We start from the raw sequence: 6,000 nt of genomic DNA on the forward strand, positions 1-6,000 counted from the left end.
TAATTAAAAATCATAAAGACATAATGATTGGATATTTATTATATTTGATGATTCACCACATGTGAAACGTACGGAATGCTCCGTGAAATGCTGCTCAAAATCTTTAATGCATATTTTTAACAACTTAATAACATACTGCTTTACTTATGAAAAATAACGTTGAATAAAGTTGCGAATATAATTTGAGGGAATGAAGTAATTACGGGATGATTAGGCTACAGAAAATTTTGTTTTTTTACGTTTGAACGTTTATTCTCTAATGTTTCTTCCGAGTAACATCGGCCGGCTGACGTCACGGTTTACAGGGTTGCCAAATTTAAGGGTCCAGCCTCCTTCGGATTAAAGATGGCCGTGGGGAAGTTCGAAAAAGTATGTAAACATCGTACCACTAAAACGTTATCTATCCATTTTTCCCACATATACGAATATACAGGGTGAGCCTAAAAGAAATAGACAGTTTCAAAGTTATACAGAAAACATAATTTTAATAACATGGCTGCTACTTACAGGGTTGGAAGATTTATTGATTGAATAAATTGGTGTTTAAGTTCACTTCATGCACAGATAGGGTATTCGGGACAGGACTTACAGTTCAAAGTGGAGTCCCCACAATGTGCCTCCACCTGGTTCGAAACCGGGACCCCTTGATTACAAGGCGACGACGCTACCACTGCGCCTTTGGGGTAGGCCTCACATGGTTGGAAGAGTATGTCCAGAAGTTCACATGGCCAAGTTACAAATGTTCTACGTGTGACCCTTTTGTAACGCCACAGATGTTAATGCGAAAGTTCAGTTCTATACAAACTAGACTTTTTCCTTTGCACAGACAACCAGTTTCCTCAAATTTCTTGCTCCCATCCTAGATGGACTGCCTTCTTAGGCATACCGTGTTCTAAAACTACGCTGTACCACAGTAATAGATTTTTTTTTTTTTTTTTTTTTTTTTTTTTTTTTTTTTTTTTTTTTTTGCAAATTCAAGCTGCTCGACTGACTTCAAGGGCGCACATGTGATATTGACGTCAAGAAATGAAACGAAAAGTGGAATTCGTAAACTTGAAGACTTTATCTACAAAACAGTATTAAATGCTTCGTGATAAAACAAGCACTTTTCGGTAATAAACGATTATAAAGAGTTTAATCTGTCAATTTGTTTTAGATTCACCGTGATATATCGTATATATATTAACGGTAGAGGATTCCTTCATCCACGTTCTCTGTATAGGTAGCTCAATGCTTTGAATGTTGTGAGAAGAGGTTTAGATTCGAGTTTCGGCTTGGAAATTTGTTTTCCCCTTTGACTTTGTCCTTTTATGTAATTATCGTTCATGCCCATGAAGAACTAGACAAGCAACGCTAGATAAACAAAATACAAAGGATTTCCTACTGAATTCATTCTACCACCCAGGTTAACCTCTGCTTTTCCAGCAGTTGCTTCTGATTTTCTGGCTGGAATGCACATAGTGAAGCAGGTCAGCTAATATTTGAACAAGAGCTCTTCCAGAGGGCACGATTGTGTGTTGCCTGAACAAAACACTCAGGGGAATTTTTGTTTCAATACAAGCAGCTGGACTAAATCGATTGTCAGCTGTCCGCGATGGCATTGTCTTCATCATTCTAATTATGTGAAGACCTGCCTCTCTCGCTCAAAATCCCGGCATCGATTTTATGACGAAAGAAAAATATACATGATATTTACGATTTTTAAACCAGGCACGTTCATTGAAATTTAAATCATTGATACGAACCTGTAATTGGATTATGGAATACATTTTAAAATAAAAATTGAACAATACTTAGCCCAACCAACGTAGAATTTTAAATACTTAGAATTTTAAGTTTTTACTTCTGTATTTGGTGGCATAACTGAAAGTATAAAATAACGAGATGTAGAATTTCATCTCCAAGCTGCTACGTTCTAATCTTGTTCGACTAAATACCGTACACTAGATGTCAATGCTCAAACGTATACTACGCAAAAGCTTCTATTCATGGAATTAACACAATAATCCAATTCACATCAAAATAATAAACCAATCAAAATATTCGACAAATACAATCCATATATTTATTGATTGTTTATATACAAAATATCAAAAATATATATGTATATATGTGAGAGGAACAACGATTGCGTTTATTAATAATCGTGAACTACGTATCTAGAAATCAAATTTAATATATATGGGCCTTTTGATCAAATTCTCAAATTCTGGTTACACTGACTTGTATCTAGAAATATGTTTGGGGGGTCCGAACCAAGTGTCTCAGGAATAATAATAATAATAAAATAGTAATAATAAAATAGCAACAATAATAAATAATAATAATAATATAATAATAATAATGTTTAAATTAAAATGATTATATTAAATCAAATTAATACTAATTACAATACATAAATTTAAATTATATTATCTCAGGATTACTTAAAAAGACTGTATAAGAATAGAGATATAACAGTGCATATTCGTTAAGTTTCTGATTAAAATTTTATGCTTATTATTTTGTTTAGTATTGTATATAAATCTTCTTTGTAATGTGATTCAAAGCCGTATGATCCCAATATAATCCTTGGTTTTTAAAAAGTTCAGAGGAAATTAATAACCATCGATTATGTAACAAATGCTAATATTTTCATTACTTTATTTTAGTACATGGTAAGCCTTTCGGGGGGTCCGGTCCCCTGACCCCCCCATAAATACGTCCTTCCTGTCCTTCAAAGCCGTATGATCCCAATATAGTCCTTGTCTTTTAATAAGTTCAGAGGACATTATACAACAAATGCTAAACGAGTATAATTTCAGTATTTAATTTTCGTACTTAATATGTATTTTGGGTCGGGAGCTCTGAACCCCCTAAATATGTCTTTCCTATTCTTCAAAGCCCTATGAGATCCCAATATAATCCTTGACTTCCGATAAGTTCAGAACAAATTATACAACAAATGCTAAATGAGTATATTTTCATTATTTGATTTTCATACTTAATAAGTATTTCAGGTGGGGAGGGGTGTCCAGACCCCCCCAAATACATCCTTCGTGTCCTTCAAAGCTGTAAGATCCAAATAAATTCCTTGTCTTACAATAAGTTTAGAGGAATTTATATAACAACGGCTAAACGAATAAATGTTTCATTATTTAATTTTAGTACTTGATAAATCTTTCGGGGGGTCCTGCCCCCCGGACCCCCTAAATACGTTCTTAGTTCACACGGAAACAGAGAACTAAGCAATAGACTGTACTTACGTACATAATTTATTATAAATTATATTATTTACAATTAATAGTAAATATGTCACTACATATGCACGGCCATAATAATGGACAATTACCGACAGGTTCATCGTGGAAATTGTAGTAATTCCCAAAGGCTTAACACTTAAAGACACTCTTGTCTTGCCTTTTTCGCCAAATATTCATCTACAATATCATCGAAGTCCACTTCACGAAGAAGTTCATGTAAAATGTTTAGTAAACAAAGATTGGATAAGCGATCCTGTTCCATGGCAGCACGAAGCCGTGTTTTTCACTAATTTCATTTTTGAGAAAGATCCTTCTCCGCTGCAGTTTGTTATATTTAAGACCAAATACATTCTAAAGAGAATTTCGACATTGGGAAATGTACTGCGGAACGGGTCCTTACGTTCAATATTATACATAGACAGTCCCATTGGGATGTCTTCCTGATGTTTGACATTGCTACTGCTTACTAGGTGTGCAAAGTGTATCAGCTCATTCTGTAGCGAGGGTTCCAGATACTCCTCGTAGATGCTCACAAGTTTGAATAAGTGTGCCTTATTTCCACAACATAGCCAAATCAATCCATGGTATCGGAGGTGCCCACAAGGGGGGATTATGGCGCAGGTTTCGACATCCAGATTTGGGGGGGGGGGGCTTTAAATAATATAAACTTCCACATTATATATGTCTCCAAAGTATATGTGCAAATTTTACACCTTAAATGCACCGTATTTAATACATTAGAAGAAGAAAAGAAAGTGTTTAAGGGTATTATCGAAGAAGGGGGGGCAAATATCCAACTATTACATTTTAGGCATTAATTGACACGTGGGTTCAAGTGTTAATTAGATCTTAGATTGTCAAGGGATTTCTGTAGTGGAGAGAGATGTCGAACATTAAATTTTGGAGAATGTATTTTGCGATATGGAATCCACACGTTTTCGACCTCGAACGTGACAAATGAGAAGCTGGAAAAGATTAAATATATCGTGATCCTAAAAAAGTATTGACACCCCAACATTACTTGAACATTTGAGTAGAGAGAGGAATGAGACGAGAGATTATTTGGACTATGCAGTCTAACTCTAGATAATGAAAATTATTTTGTAACGTCTGAATAATGTAAATAGAACTAAATAACTGATAATTGAGAAACCACTTATTTATGGAAATCTAAGCGTTGAGAAAACAAAGAGAAACTATCCTCCTGTGTTAAGAAAAGTAAGACAATAACAATCTGAAGAATAACATAACGGACAACATTATGGAGTTTCTTTGCCTGTTGTATATACACATACATTTTTTTAATCTTGGAAATGACAAATTTCTTGATAGTGGCCGATAGGGAGTTTTTGAAATATGTGATTCAATGAATGTTCTGTACCCTTTTTTAAACCAACGTTACTGCTGCTTTCAATATGAAAATTAAATATCCCTACAAATATTTTAATGTGCCTCTTAAAATGCTGCAGTACTTATTGCCTGGGTGTTTGGAGTTTTGAACCAAAGAACAAACGGCTTCCATCTTACAACTGCTTCTGCGATATATACGTCTAAGGAATTAGAAGAGAGGCTGAGTAACTTAATAGGGAAGAATAACTATGGGAAGATCCTAGCCTGCTTACCTTCCGGGGAGAGGCGTGGAATCTCCCGGCAGCCGGCCCAAAATAGGTCAAGGTCATGAAGGTCAGAGGAGATCAACAACAACGAGCCTTCTCTGTGTAACTTGCATTGTTGGCAGCAACAAAGAGTGTTGATTCGACACATCTGAAAGGAAGAAGAACATTTTGTCAAAAACACACTTTATAGCCATAAATGTTCTTAACTCTGGGTGGTTCTGGCGAAAAAAAAATTACGTCGATGGTCGCGCACGGTGCCAGACACAAGAGTTTTTAAAATAGGTTCAATTAAAGGTTTTAAAAAACGCCAAACTTTCAATTATTGTGATAACATCTTATTTTGCAAACAATTGAGATTCTATAAAACTATGAAATGTACATTTTGGTTAATAAAGTAAATACACAGAACAATATAAGTAATATTTCACATATCAAAAATTTCAATGTACTTGTGCGACCATAAAATTGAAAAATATAGTTTTTCTTTTTTAAAATTTTTATGTTAAGTACACTTCATGAACAGAAAAGCTAATCGGGACTGGACCCACAGTTTAAAGTAAGTTGAACCTGTATTTTACTCCACCTGGTATTGAACCCTGGACCTTTTGATTACAATATGATAACGTTACCACTGCAACATGGGGAGGCAAGTGAAAAAAATAGTGTCTCTTGCAAATTAAATAATGATTGAAAATCTTTTTCATTTTTCACAGCATTATTACAAATATTACACCAGTTATTAATGAAGGAAGGTCAGACAGGCGACGTTGAAACTACACACATTGCACTAGACACCGTGCGCGATAAACAAAGGGTTAAGATGTCCACACATAACATTTATGCACCAGATATGTTGTCTGATCGTGTATTGTGAATAGCAAGAAGCAAGAAGAAAATGAAAGTCATATTCTTTTTCCTTATTGAATTCGTTTTTGCAATAAAAGAGGCCTAACAAAAAATTAATTCTTGAATGTGGTTTTGAAAACACGTGTATTGTTATTTCGAGCATATGCCTTCTTTGAAAGGCAATTTAGGGATAAAAAGAGATCATGCACGCGGACCTGCATTCACTAGCTTGTCCATGTATAGAGACTCCAAACATTAATCACTTCAAATTGCATCGTTTGAAGAGAGCCAAGTTT

The 6,000-nt window shown here is 34.7% G+C and overlaps 1 protein-coding gene across 1 annotated transcript in view; it reads right to left on the reverse strand.

Moving 5' to 3' along the window:
* LOC145980376 (dipeptidase 1-like) overlaps window positions 1-4,996 on the reverse strand; it is a 217,116-nt gene extending 212,120 nt beyond the window's left edge. The window contains exon 1 of the mRNA XM_083113440.1: window positions 4,865-4,996. The gene's annotated coding sequence lies outside the window, so the exon portion shown is untranslated. The remainder of the gene's footprint in view (window positions 1-4,864) is intronic.
* Window positions 4,997-6,000: the final 1,004 nt, after the last annotated feature.

This window comes from Lepisma saccharinum, chromosome 27, assembly GCF_977018435.1.
Source record: "Lepisma saccharinum chromosome 27, izLepSacc3.1, whole genome shotgun sequence".
In the NCBI taxonomy this organism is placed as follows: Eukaryota; Metazoa; Arthropoda; class Insecta; order Zygentoma; family Lepismatidae; genus Lepisma; species Lepisma saccharinum.